This window comes from Prionailurus bengalensis, chromosome B2, assembly GCF_016509475.1.
Source record: "Prionailurus bengalensis isolate Pbe53 chromosome B2, Fcat_Pben_1.1_paternal_pri, whole genome shotgun sequence".
In the NCBI taxonomy this organism is placed as follows: domain Eukaryota; kingdom Metazoa; phylum Chordata; class Mammalia; order Carnivora; family Felidae; genus Prionailurus; species Prionailurus bengalensis.
This window is the reverse complement of record NC_057349.1, coordinates 32091833-32106225: the sequence shown is the minus strand read 5'-3', so window position 1 is coordinate 32106225 and position 14393 is coordinate 32091833.

Below are 14393 nucleotides of genomic sequence, written 5' to 3'. Positions count from 1 at the left end.
AAAGTACAGTAATTTTCTTCAATGAAAACAGGCAACAGAATTCCCTTTGCCTCCTTCCCCTTGCAATTAAGCCCTTCTCTGCAAATGAAATGATTTGGTTTTCACGGGGACTAATTTAAGCACACTTGGAAGGGCCGCTGAACTTTTTGATTGCAAACACCAGCACGTGCAAAACAGAACCCCCAGCATCGATGCCAGGCTGGTGAGGGGGGCCCTGCCACGGAGCCCGGGGCTTCAAAGGGGCGAGGCGGGCTGAGCCCCGGGGTGGGAGTCCAGCTCTGCCCCTAAATCTGTGATGCTCTCCCTTCTCCAGCCTCCATCCCTACATCACAGGTGAGGGAGCAGAACTGGAGCCCGGGGGGCAAATGGTCTGACACACCTGGGGACGACAATGAGCTGAGGATGTCACACGCTCTCCGCCACCCCTCCCATCAAGCCCTTTGAATCTGGGCTGGCTCTGTGACTGCTTTGACCAGAGAAAGATGGTCAGAGGGACACTGGTCAGCTCCAGCCCGAGGCCACCCGTGCGGCCCAGAGCCACCACGTAAAGTGGCCCAGCTGCCCTGCCGGAGAGACCTTGTGGGGAACAGATGCCCACCTGCCCCCAGCTGGCGCACCAGATGCCTCAGTGAAGCTGCTTTTACCAGTTCCCACCCAGCCTGCCCAAATGGCAGGGTCCTGAGTAAGTGCAAGTTTGTTGTCCGTATTATTACTATTACCACCTTTTAATATGAAACAGTTTGAGATCCACAAGAAGATGCAAAAGTAGTACAGAGATTTCTCATGTACCCTTCACCCAGCTCCCCCCAGTGACAATATCCCACAAAACTGTGGCACGTTGTCAAAACCAGGAAATTGACCTCGATACAATACTAACTCAGGCACGACTTTATTTAGATTTTACCAGCTCTTTTTTTCAACTTTATTTATTTATTTTGAGAGAGAAAACATGAGCAGGGGAGGGGCATGAAGGGGTGGTGCAGAGAATCCCAAGCAGGCTCTACACTGCCAGGGTGGAGTCCAATGCGTGGCTCGAACTCATGAACTGAACTGTGAGATCGTGACCTGAGCTGAAACCAAGGGTTGGATGCCCAACGAGCCACCCAGGCACCCCAAGATTTTACCAGCTTTACATGCACGTCTTCTGTGTGTGTGTGTGTGTGTGTAGTTCTATGGAATTTTGTCACATGAACCACTAAGTTTTGGGATGGTCTATGACTCATAATGAATAGCTCATCCAGGTATGAACAAAATCCCCCAGGAGTGTGTATCATCACACAGACCCTTGCGTGGAAGTAGAAGAACATTCTACACTAGACTCAGAGAATGAGCGTCCAAGTGGTCTGATGGGAACCCAGGACGGCCCTGAGGGACAGGAGCAGCTAGTCTGCAGAGTAGTCACTAAGGCCACTTGCCAGAACTCCTGGCACTAGGAAAGATGAGGCTGCCTTACTCCCTTTGAAATTAGGCACAGCCACGTGACTGGCCTCAACCAATGAAATGCTGAATGGAAGTGACAAGGGGCAAGCGGAGGCAGAAACATTAAGACCAGCACGCGATCTGTGATCTCTTTTCTTCTGCCCTGGTGTGATGCTGCAGCTGGGGCTGCCGCCTCAGCCTGGGTCCCGGAGCGAGGGTGGCTGGAACCAGATCCCCAGCTGACCCCCAGTGCAGTAGCGTGAGCAAGACCTCAGTGTAGGTGGGTAGAAGCCGCTGCCAAGAATCGGGGGTGGTTTGTTACTCACATCAGCTACCTGATGCAAGTAACTAGCTTCTGCCACCTTCCCTGAGGGAAGAACAAACAGTTGCATGAGGGGAGCTATAGGAATATCCTCTGTGTTCCAACAGCCAGTGCCTGGAGGCTGGGGAATGGACTAGAAGATTCCGGAAGGTCTGTCTAGGCCCCGGGATCTTGTTCATTCCATTGAGGCAATGTCTGGCAGGCTCTGTAGTGAAGATCTGGATCTTTCCGAGCTGGCTAGCCCTGCTATGCAATTACCGCAAAGAGAAGGCCTGGGGTCCCGTGAAGAGAAGGATCAGAGGAACATCACTCAGTGGGCGCACGGGCAAGAAGGAGATCTCACCCCATGCAGTGGTGCTGACTCCACCATCGGCAGCCACAGCCAAGAGGAGAAAGAGCTGCGCCTTCAGGCACCGCGCCTTGTGTGTTTAGCAGCAGAGGGAGGGCCATACAGCTGTCCAGGAGAGCCCCGGCCCATGCTGGCTGGACCAGCCTGGCCCCAAGCTCGGTGGAAGAGGCCAGTGGGCATGGCCAGGTCAGAGGCTCTTTAAACAGAGGCCAACAGGGGTGAGGACACGTGGGTGTAGCCAGAGCGTCCCATCCCCCACAGGGACGCGTGCACAGCAAGCGGCTGCTGAGTGCTAAACCCCCTGTGGGACACAGGTGCCCAGGATCCCCACCAGGATCCAAGTGACTGAAAAGGGCTGACAAATCTCAGCTGGAGGAAAGTGTGTGTGTGTGCACGTGTGTGTGTGTGCGCGTGTGTGTGTGCGTACACACACATGCCTGTGCTTGCTTGTGCTCCAGCCACCCAACGAGGGGAGGGGGCTTCCTCTGAGATAAACACGCTCCATGTACTTTATCAAATTTGCAGATGCCACACAGCTGGGGGGGATGATGGCAAATACACCAGATGACAGAGCTGGGATCTAAAGAGAAGTTGACAGGCCGGAGCGATGGGGTGGATCTAACGAGATGAAACTTAACAGGGACGAACGTGTTTATTTCGTTTTATTTATCTATTTGTGCCCTGCCTCCATGCGCAGAGGAACGGGGAAGGAACAGTGGCTCACAAGCAGAGGTGAAATTATACTGCACGCAGGACCACAGACCTGACTGCACAGACCCGGGGTTGGGGAGGGGGTCGGGGGCTGAGCTCCAGGGTGGGCTTGGGGGTCTAGGGATGATGGTCAGTTCTACAGGCAGCAATGTGGGGTTGGTCTGAGGCTGCATCAGTAAAGGTATAGCATCTAGGTTGAGGAGGGTAGCGGGGACTGGGGAGCCAGGGCACCTGAATCTGAAGTCCGGGGTGGTCAGGCTGTCCTGTTGGGCAGCAAAGGCTGACCTCCCTCCATGCCACCCACCTGTAATCCATCTCTCCTTTCCTCCTCGGGCCAGGGAACCGTTAGGGCAGCCTCACCTTTCAAACATGTGCCACCAAGAGTCAGGCCTGGGCCTCTGAGACATTTGCGGGGGACACATGTGGGTTCTGCCCAGAACCCTCTCCACTCCCCACTCAAAGCTGGCAGGACTGGGCTGGGAGTTTCAGCAGCTTGGCTGAGGCTTGGGAATGAGATGCCTCTCCCCTTGATAGGTACCTCCCAGTTTCTCAGAGGGGTCTCTTACTGGCCTATTCTCTTGACTTTGGCTGGGACAAGATTCAGCAATAAGATGGTCACTTGCTGCAAACATCATAAGGGTGTGGGGGGTTTTGAGGCCTTGTGAGTATAAGCCTCAGGGAGACAAACCGTAGCTCTGTAGGAGAAAGAAGGTCCTCACTATTTTGAGTCTTGGGCTGCCTCGAAAGGTAATGAGTCTCATGTCACTGGAGGTATGTAAGCAGAAAAACTGAATAGGCTCTCAGCAGAGATGCTGGCGTGGAATGGATGGATGGGACTAGATGAGTTTGAAAGTCTTGCCCTACACTGAGATGCTTTTCGTTAAAGCTTGACCGAGTTTTTCATCCATGGGAATCCTTCTAAATGCTGCTCCCTGGGGTTTCAATAGTAAGACTGAAAAATAGAAGGAACTTAAGGTGGCAGCCAGGGATGAGGGTGTCTGAGTACGAATGAGGGCACTGTGGCCACAGAAGGTGGCCAGAGGTCATCAAAGGAAGGGAAAGACTCCAGACCCCAGGTAATCAGAGTGTCCTGTGTCCCCACCATGCAACTTCTCACCGTGCAGGGCTGGCCAGAACCCAGGAAGCCTCTCCGTGCCCCCTCTCTGCTCCTTGTCCTTTGAGGGGTAATGAAGTCTGCACCCCCCATGCCCTCAAGCACCGCTGACACCCCACCAGAACCTGGTGGGCCAGGCAGGGCGGGGCCACGGGCCTGCAGAAGGATGCCACCCCCACTGCCACAGGCCCTGCCATCCTGCCAAGGGTCAGTAACAGACCAGGCCTGGACTGGCCTCCCAAGTGCTGACTACTGGGGTCCTGCCAGCCACCAAGGAGGAGCATCAGGTCCTTGAGCAAAATCTGGTCTGAAGGGAAGAGGAATAGACGCCCCCCTCCACTGTGTCACCACAGACTCACCCATATTGCAGACACGGGCCCCCTATCTCCTCCCCTCCTCTCCTCTCTTTGTGAGAAGATACCTGGGGGAGAAGGCTCTTTCCTTACCCCTTAGCTGTCCAGGAGGACTTCCTGGAGGAGGAGTGAATCCACTGCAGGTTCTGGGGAGAAGGTGTAAGCTTATGTGGGGCAGCAGGGCTTCGGGGAAAGGGAAGAACAAGCTGGAGGGGGGAGCCAAGCAGAACGCAGGGATGAGATGGGGATATCCCTAGCTGGCAAGGGCATGGACTCTGGCTTTGAAACCCAGATTCTGTGACTACTTAGGCGACACACTTCCTCGGAGCCCAGGCTTCCCATCTATATAACGGGGATGACCCAGGTACCAACCTCACAGGCGTTGAAAGGATTAAATGACATGTTATACGGCACCTAGTACATAGACAGTACATGGTGATGATAATGATGAAAATGTGTGACTCTAGGGGCCCCTGGTGGCTCCGTCAGTTAAGCATTCAACCCTTGATTTGGGCTCAGGTCATGATCTCCGAGTTCATGGACTTGAGCCCCACGTTGTGCTCCTCGCTGACAGTGCAGAGCCTGCTTGGGATTCTCTCTCTCTCTCTCTCTCTCTCTCTCTCTCTCTCTCCCTCTCTCTCTGCCCCTCCCCTGCTTGTATATGTGCTCGCTCTCTCCCTCAAAAATAAATAAATGGACTTTTTTTTTAAATGTGTGACTCTAGGGGTGCCTGGGTGGCTCAGTTGGTTAGGCGACCGACCTTGGCTCAGGTCATGATCTCACAGTTCGTGAGTTCAAGCGCCACGTCGGGCTCTGTGTTGACAGCTCAGAGCCTGGAGCCTGCTTTGGATTCTGTGTCTCCCCTCTCTCTACCCCTCCCCTGCTCATGCTCTGTGTCTGTCTTTCAATAATAAATAAACGTTAAAAAAAATTTTTTTAAATAAAATGTGTGACTCTAGAGGGTGTGACTATGAACAGTCACCAGTATTCAGACTTCAGCTACTACAAAGAACTTTCCTAAGAAGCAGAGCATCTCTGCCTAGAACAGGCTACTGCATGAGGTGGTGAGCCCCCCGTCCCTGGAAGTATTCAAGCACTGGTGTTCTGGGGAGGGATGCCTGTGCAGGGATGGGTGTGTGTGAAGATGGCCGGCAGGGGTCAGCAATACAGCAGGATGGAAGGGAGGGGTGGTCAGAGCCAACCCCTGCCCCCCCCCCCCTCGGGCCCAGCTCTGGGGACAGCAGTGACAACTGGATCAGGCTGCCTTGCTTCCGGGCAGACAGGATCCACAGGATCTCGCCCAGGCTGTGGCGTGTCCTGCAAAGTCAGGTCAGAGTCCTGACACCCAGCAGGCTGGGCAGGGGTGATGGGAAAGGAGAACTCTGAGGCTTCCAATGAGGATCCCTGAGGCCGAAGGCACAGTGTACCTGAGGGGACTCTGGGCAGACTGGAGAGGCCAGAACAGGGTGCTGGCAGCCCAGGATCTGAAGCTCGAGGTACAGGCCTTCAGAAGGGTCATTCGGGTGACCAGAGCTGGGGCCTGCTCGCCAAGCCATCTGTACCCAAGCCTCCTTAGTACTCTGTCTGAGGGCTGAGGCCTTCTTCCCTTCTCTTTTCCACAGCGGGGCTGACAGTGCCTATCACACCCCACCCCCAGTGCTGAGCCCTCCCTCAGCTCCACCGGGGGCCTCCCAGGGCTAGGAGACTGAGGATGAGTAGACGGGCTGGGGAGGGCCAGGGACTCAGCCGTGTCCCCAGACCCTGTCCCAGCTGGTACAACCAGGGATCCCTAAAGATGGCGCTTCTCCCTCTTCCCCCTCCAGGACCAAAGAGTGGGGCCTGTGATTGGGCTGCTCTGGGAGAAAGGCAGCGGAGTGGGGCAAGGAGTGGGCAGGAAGGGGAGAGCCTAATATGTCCCCTGCAGCCTGTCCTGGTGCATAAAGCCCCCAGTTGGCTGTTGGGGGCACCCACCTGGGGCCGAGGGAGGGTGAGGGGTTCATTCCTTCACCTGCCCACTGAGGCCTCCCACTCAGGGAAAGCGGCTGCAGCCTCCACTGAGGCAAGGGGAGCTAGGTCCAGGTAAGAGCTGACATTGCATAACAGTGGTCAACGACACTCGGATGTGGCTGGTGTCCTCTGCCCAGCCCCAGATCCACGGAGGAGGTGCAGGTCCCTCCTGGCTCCCAGAGTGCCCCCCACCTCCCTCTGGGGAGGGTGTACCAGGACAGAGCAGGACAGGAGGGAGCCTGGGGCTTCAGGGGGGCTCCAGGGACACAGGGAAGCTTCCCTGACAAAACCAAACCAAAGCCAAAATAAATAAAACCTCTCCTAAGAGAAAAAGGTCTGAAATTCCACCATTAAAGATTCATTCCTTTAGCTTAACACTTTGTCCTTTTTAAAAATGCAAACCTATCAGAGCCTCACCTACAAGTAGGTTTGTCAAAGGAAAGAGAGAATGCCTAGCATCCGTGAGGTGAGGAGGCCAACCGAGAGCAGCAGTGGGGGTGGGTTTCCCAGGATTTACTTTACTACAAAGCTACAGAGCTTTGGCCCAGGGCCAGCTCTAAAGACACCTACAGGGGAAGGAAGCTGAGTGTCCCGGTGCTGTTCCCGTGTCCAGGGAGTGAGACTGGACAGAAGAGACTCATACCCCTCCAACCAAAGACACCTTTCACATAGGCACACGCCCCCACAAGCGTGTAAACATGTGTACCTGTGCACATGGGCAATCATGCCCCCCACCCCCCATCACCACACCTACCCTCCAGGTCCGGGAAAACTCTGGGCCCAGAACACCTGTTGGGGAGGGGAGGGTGGGGTCTCTGCTGTCCCTCCCAACACCTCTCCCGGGCGGTTGCCTTGAGCTACATCCTGCCAAGCAGTTGCTTCCTGGTTTAGGGTCAAAGCTTGCAGCCAGTGAGTATTTATGGAGGTTTTGCAAGAAGGTGCTGACATCTGAGAGGCGGAGAGATTAACCCATTAGATCAACCCATTATTGAGGGTGAATTTTTCACATTAACAGGTGCCTCAGAGCTCCTAAGGCATCCCTCCCGCCCTCCCTGAGTGTTCAGCCCGTTCCACCTGGACGAACCCTCCTGCACCAGTTATTTCTTTATAGGCTTCAGCAGGGCAAGGGGAGGGGGCCACTTTGGCACATTGGGCCAGTATACCTGGTGCCTCTTCCTTCCCTTCTTTTTTCTTTTTTAATTGTGGGAAAATATCCTCTCCTTTGAAAGTAAGTTTAATTCTTTTTAAAAATTTATTTATTTTGAGAGAGAGCTAGTGCACACGTGCGGGAGGGGGGGAGGGGCAGAGAGAGAGAGAGAGAGAGAGAGATCATGACCTGAGCCAAAATTAAGTCGGACCCTTAACCAACACCCAGGTGCCCTTAAGTTTAATTTTTATAAAAATAACACACGGGCATCATTTTTAAAATCAAATGGTGTTTCATGGTTGGTACATAGCAGGTGTCCCATGCATGAATGAATGAATGAATGAATGAACGAACAAAAGAGGAACCCCTCTTGATGTTTCTCCAGTTCTTCACAACAGGGGCACTTAGTGAGAGAGGCAAGGAGCATTCACATCTTGCCTAACAGGTAAGGAAACTGAGGCCCAGAGCCGTGGTTAGGGGTGTTAGACAAAATGCAGGCAGCCCAGGCCAGGGACTTGACTGAGGTCACCTGCAGTTTGGGTCTAGACCCAAGCCCACCCCTGCTATGGACCCTCCAGTCAGTTTGGGGCTGCTCTTCCCGGCAGAGCCCTAGGGCCACCGTGTTACCCCAGCCTGGGAAGGTGAACTGGCTTCTCACATAGCAGGCCTAATTTTATCTGCTTCTTCAGAAGGGCTGGAAAGAGTGCCAGAGGAGGCAAGGTCAGAGGGCCAGGGCTTTGGGGGCGAAGCTGGTCCAGGGCTGCAAGGGACTCCTCCAGCCCCAGAACCTGGGGTCCGGGCCTCCAACCTGGTCTTTCCTAGAAGGGCAGGCACCAGGTGGCCAGCTGGGCCAAAGTAAGACCAGAGGTGAGAGGGGAAGTTTGCAGGGCCTTGTGGGATCCATATGGCCAGGTCCTCACTGCACCTCACCTGGATCACTGCTGTACCCCCAGAATCTCAGTGCCTCCCAGGAGCTTCTCAGGGAGAAGTACATTGAGTTGGGAGCCAGTGCCTCAGTCCTCTCATCCATGAAATGGAAATAATAATGGCACTTCTGTTACTCCATTACTCTGGGTGACTGGAGGGTTAACTAAATTGAGAGAATTAGGGTCTGTCTACAACAGTGCCTGGCACATAACAAGGGCTTCATTTGTATCTGCTGATGTTGTTATTCCAAACGTCATGATTTGAGCCCCTACTCTCACCCCACACACACACAAGCCTCCCCCCTCCCCACACCCCCTGGGGCTCCCAGATCCTCCCAGCCCCTCCCCTCGCTGTCTGTAGCCTTCTCCTGGGGCAGGGGAGGGGGAAGGGGGAAGCAGCCTGCAGAGAACAAACTCCCTGACCACCAACACCCCCAGGCCCTGCCTTCATAGGGATGGCTGCCAGGGGACAGGGTGGGGGCAGACCAAGGACGGATGGCCACTCCAGCCCTGCTTGCCCGACTCAGCAGAAACCAGGGCCGGCAGTAATGGGCTGGCGGCCCCCAGCTGCAACCAACTTCATTTTCTGTCACAATTAAATGATCGCTCGAGTTTGCTCACGCTCACTTATTCAATTACCTTCTTGGCCCTGAAGGACTCACAGAGAAACAGCCATAAATAACCCACATCAGCCAACCCCCCAGGCTGTCATCCCTGCACATCACTCACTGGCCCAGGCCGGACTTGTCTGCGAGCCCAGGACCATCGCCACGGGCGTCCCTGTCCCCCAAGTCAATCCTCCCCGGCTCCCATGGCCCACATCCGAAAGTCAATCCCTAGCCTGAGAGCTGGCAGATCTGGGCCCCTCCTGGCAATACATCCCCACCCGTGTATCTCTGGGGGGCCGCTTCCTCCTGCAGGCCTCTCGTTCTAGGCCTCCGTCATCTGTGAAATGACAGAAAATTCTATGTGAGTTGTGAAGTATTACCCTTGTAGGAAGCTGTGGTCCTGGCTTCACAGTCAAAATGTGGGCACGATCAAAGGTGAGACAAGGTGTCCTCTCTACCTGCCTGCACCCCCACCTCCTCTCCAGGCCCCTCCATTCCAGGCTTCCACACATGCCCTGCTCTTCTAGCCGCCATGCCTTTGTGGGTGCTTTTCCCCTTGCTGTTCCCTGCATTCACTTCTCTTCCCTGCGTTCGCTTCTCCACCCTTTACGGTCCAGCTTGGATTCCATTGCCCCTGGGAGGCCTGAAGTCTGCCCCCACGGCAAGCATATTGACCTCTCCCTCCTTACGCTCCCACAACATCCTTTGTGGGTTTTTTTTAATGTTTTCTTATTTTTGAAAGAGAGAGCGTGAGCAGGGAAGGGGCAGAGAAAGAGGGAGACACAGAATCTGAAACAGGCTCCAGGCTCTGAGCTGTCAGCAGAGTCCGATGTGGGGCTCGAACCCACAAACCGTGTGATCGTGACCCGAGCCGAAGTCGGACACTTAACACTGAGCCACCCAGGCACCCCACTCCCACAGTATCCTAGGCGCTTGTGTGGTACCTACAGGTTCTGCACATGGGAGACTATCCCAGGATCAAATATTCTGGGCCGCTGTGCCCATAACCATGTCAGGGTACGAATCTCACTTCAGGGTTGGCAAGTATAGTCACTGTGGTTCCCCTCCCCGAGTCCCATCTGCACAAGGTCTAACCATTTATAATCATAACAGTAGCCAATATCTTGGAGGCCTTGTGTCACACACAGTGCTAATCGGTTTTTACTTGCATTATCTCATTTAAACACTACAATAACCCTAAGAAAATTATCCCGGCTTTGCAGATGGGGAAACGGAGGTTCAGTAAGGTTGAGATGCTTGTCCAAGGTCCCATCACCAGGAAAAGGCTGGGCTGGGACTCAAACCCAGGTGTGTCCACACCCACAGTCCATGGTCTTTGCCTGCCCTCTGCCCGTTCGGCAAGAAGAACTAGCCATCTCCGGACTTGGGTTCAAGTGTGGCGTGCGACTCTGGGCACCTCTCTGCTGTAGCCTCTCTTTGTCTCTCACCTTCTGTAAAATGAGAAGATTGTAACAGGTGGCCTCCGGGGGACCCTCCAGCACAGATGCTCTGGGATTCCACTCCTTTCTGTGAAGCACGGCTCTGACCGGCCCAGTGGAACCAACAAAGCCGGAATGGGCTGGGGGTGGGGGAGGGGTGCGGCAAGCTCATCCTCCAGGAATGTTCTGGGAGGGGCCCGGGCACGTTCCCGGAAGCAGGTGGCAGGCCGCCTGTTGTCTGGAGGAGGGCAGTTCTTAAGCCTAGCAATGGTGGCAAAGTTCTGTGGGCACTCACACGCCGGTCAGGGTCCTTCCTCTTATGGCCTTTGATGCCCGCCCCCAGGGAGGCCTGCTCAGCTCGCCTGCGACTACAGTCGTTTAGGAGCAGAGGAGACACGCGCCGCAGTACTGACAGCACTGGGTTCTCCGTGCCACACATCAGCTCCTTCTCCCGAGAGCTGTCTTGGGAAGGCGTCCTCTCTGAGCCTTGGCCAGATGTGAGCTGGGGAACGCGGCCAGTAACGTCGCACTGTGGGGAGAGCCAGCCCCAAGCCGGGTTCCCAGCAACACCTCCTCCTTGTCACCTCCCCAGCCCATACCTGGCCCGTGGGCTTGACGGGGAAAGTGGAGGGATCACCCTGTGCTTTCCCCCCTTGGCGTGGGGATGTGGCCTTGCATCGGTGTGTGTCTGTGGGGCTGTCTGGTGAGTCAAAGAGTCGTTAGGAATGGGGCCCTGAGTTCAAATCCCAGCTCTGCCACTTAATAGCTGTGTGACATGAGGCCTTTCTGAGCCTCTGTTTCTCAGCTGTGAAACAAGAGTAATAGAGGCCCCTCTCTCACAGGGCTGCTGTGAGAATCAAATGAGGTAGAGAGAGAGAGAGAGAGAGAGAGAGAGAGTGTGTGTGTGTGTGTGTGTGTGTGTAGAACAGGGAGCCACTATATACCTGAATGTTTGCTGTCCCTGCAGGTGGTTCTGGTGGCTCCCTCAGCACCCCCCACTGCCCTGAGCCAGCGCCCTGACCCCCGCCCCAGCACCTGGCTGGCATCTTGGGTGTTCCTGATGCCACTCCCAGTCCTGGTTGATGACACCCCGCAGCTTCCTAGTCCAGGAGTCCATCTGACTTACAGAGGGTGTCATGCCTGCCCCACCGTGTCCATCTCCTCAGATTCCAGGCTTCCAGGAGGCAGGTGGAGGTCAGTAAGGGGGAAGTGCTGCCATGGCCTGGTCCCTCCTCTCTGAGGGGTCTTAGCTCATCAGCCATTTGGGAGCCCAACACGAGCCCAGGCAGGCTCTGGGACGGGATCCCAATGCCCAGGCTAGAAGTTGCCAGGTGGGGCCAGGAGCTGAGCGCCGGGTCGGGCCGGGTCGCACTCGATCCTCTGTGAGCCGCCAGCCACCAGCCGTGAGCCCTCCTCCAACTGCAAGGGGCTGGACAGGGGCCTTACTGTGTGTGCTCCATCCTGGGCTTTCCAGGGAACGGGGTGGCAGCTGATGCAGGAGGCAGCTGACCCCCAGAGGGCCCAGGTCGCTGCCATCCAGGGAGGCTCTGGACGACTTGAGGGCAGGGGAGAGCAATGTGTCCATCGTGAAGGAAGCCAAGGCGCTCCATCCCCGAGACCTTGTTCCGGGATTCCCTTCGAGGTACCTGTGACAGGTCCCTCAGTGCCCAAGTCTCTGGGCAGAATCCCATGCCCCTGTCCGCCCCAGAGCACCCATTGCCAAAGGCCCACTAATGAGGACATACTTGTTCAGCCCAATGCGCTCTGCCATATCAAGGCGCTCACACACCCACACATGGCCTGAACACAGCACAGTGAGAACAAGAAGTACCAGTAGAAACAGAAAAGGTGATGAGAGAATGTGAGAGAAAAAAGAAAAACCAGAGACAGAAAAAGCCAGGACAGCGTAGGAAATAACCAACAGGCAGGAAAAGGAGGAGGAAGAAAAGAGTTTGTTGAGAGAATCACAAAACTGAGATGCCTTCCCTCTCTGAGCCTCAACATCCGGTCCTGGAAAATGGGTCTCCTCACAGAGTGGAAGTGGGGGAGGGTTGGGGAGGGGCCAGGGAGCGGAAGAGGAGACGGAAGGAGAGGGCGGTATGCCAACCTGGGGTGTGGCAAGATGGGCCCGGCACAGGGGAGTAGGGGCTCTTGCTGGAACCCGGGCGGGTCAGCAACAACTGCAGCAGCCACGATGTTGATGCCATGAGAAGGGGGTGATGATGTATGTCCTGGAACATGTTGGCTCTAGAGCGGGAAAACTGGGTCATGGGGGCAGTAGAGGGAGAGGGGGAGGGTGACTGGGCCATGGAGAGCAGGCAGGGCCTCCATGCCCAAGGCCAGGAAGAGGAAAGGCACCCCTGATACCAGCTGTGGTGGCTCATGAGCCCACACACCCCCAGTTGTGAAAGCCAGGGCATCGGGAGGCTTGAGAGGGAAGTCATAGACCCAGAACGAGTTCATTCATTCATTCATTCATTCACCAAACGGGTACTAGGAAGCTGGCACTGTGCTACATGCCGGGGACACAGTGTGAAGCAACACGATCCCCGTCACTGCCCTCGTGGAAGGGAAACATGCGGGGAGCAAATAATCACATAAGTAAGAGTGCAACTGTATCTGGGACGAGTGCTTCGAAAGGAAGGTCTTGGGTAGCAGACCATGTCAGAGGGGTCAGGGAGGGCTGCTTGGAGGAGGTGACACTTGAGCTGGCTTTTGAAGGGGGAAGAGGAGTTAGCCAGGCAGAGAGGTGAAGAAAGGGCATCCTAAGCAGAAGGGACAGCAGGTACAAAGGCCCCGCACAAGGTGTGGCTAGACCACAGAAGGCGAGGGTGCACCCCGCGAGATGGGGCTGGGGAGGCGGACAGGGCTGGGTCCCCCAGGGGTAGGGGCAGGGCTTTGGACTTTATTCTAAGGACAGGGAGTCACTGAAGTGACAGGACCTGAACTGTCTCAAAGCATCACTCTGGGGAGAATAGATTGTAGGAGCAGGGGTGCAGTGAGAAAGGAGGGTACCGTGAGGAACCACCAAAGTCACCATGGGAGATGGCAGGGCAGCGGGCCAGGGTGGTGGCTGTGGAGACACAGAAAAGGAGTCCAGTTTGGGACTTGAAATTTTACAGGATGTGATGATGGATAAACTGCCAGGGAATGCAGCAATGAAGGAGGAGGTCCTAAAAGGTCAGTCGGGTATGGGGGGTGAAGGGAGAGCACCCTGTGGCCTAGAGCCAGCAGGGTGGCTGTGTGCTTATGAGCCCCGGGCATTTTCTGCCTCCAAATGGTGGCAACCAAGAGCTGACCTTGGAGTCCTGTGTCCACAGAGGGGCCCCGTGGGTCAGGGCTGATCTCCTAAAGGAGAGGCAGGATCAGGCCCAGAGGGTGGGTGGGGAGTTGTCGTGGGGGCAGAGGTGGTCCCAGACATGGCTGTAGAAGGAGGCTTAGCTGCAAGCATCTTGCAGGAGAAGCTGAGCTTCAGAAAAATGAGCATGAAGAGAATTTGGCCGTAGTCATAAACGGAAATAGAGTGGCTCATTTGATTGCATAACAGAAAGCCCCAGATCACCGGCTCTGTGACCATAGGGCCCTGTGCGTTTTGTTTACTGCCATGTGTCTCAGATCACATAGTAGGGGCTCAAGAATGATGTGAAAGAAACGCATGGAAAGGAAGTTGGTATGGAACTTTGCTCTTCACAACAACAACAACAGAACAAAACAAGAAAGCAAGTACTGGGACGCAGTCAGACCCAAGGCCCTGGGTTTGGCTACTCACTGGCCCAATGGCTCAGGTGGGAGGTCCCTTCTCCTCTACCCCCAAGGGCCTATGGGCTCAGCCTTGTGTTGATTCTAGAGTTCCCAGAACAGGGATTTGAGTCCAGTAGATGGGAATGGGGAGGTGCAGGAGAGCTGGGGGGAAAGGAGGTCATACCCTCTTTCCCAGGGCCAGGTAACCGGAGCCCAGCACATAACTGGGCAGCGTGAGGGACTGAGCGCACAGGAGG